Consider the following 210-nt stretch of genomic DNA (forward strand, 5'->3'; position numbering starts at 1 on the left):
CACCACATCTGAGCATGACTCACATGCGTGTTTGTAAACCCGTCCTCCCAGAGCCAGTGTCAGCATGCAGCCGGAGCTGCGGACCACGGAACGCCAGCAGACAGCACAAGCAGTCGGTCGTATGGCATGGGCGCATGAAACGGAGGGGGGGGGGGAGGGGGGGGGGCTGTTCTGACTTAACCGACTAACAAGGTTTAAACTGAGGACTTT

This window comes from Micromesistius poutassou (genome assembly GCF_964030765.1).
Source record: "Micromesistius poutassou genome assembly, chromosome: 3".
Classification (NCBI taxonomy): domain Eukaryota; kingdom Metazoa; phylum Chordata; class Actinopteri; order Gadiformes; family Gadidae; genus Micromesistius; species Micromesistius poutassou.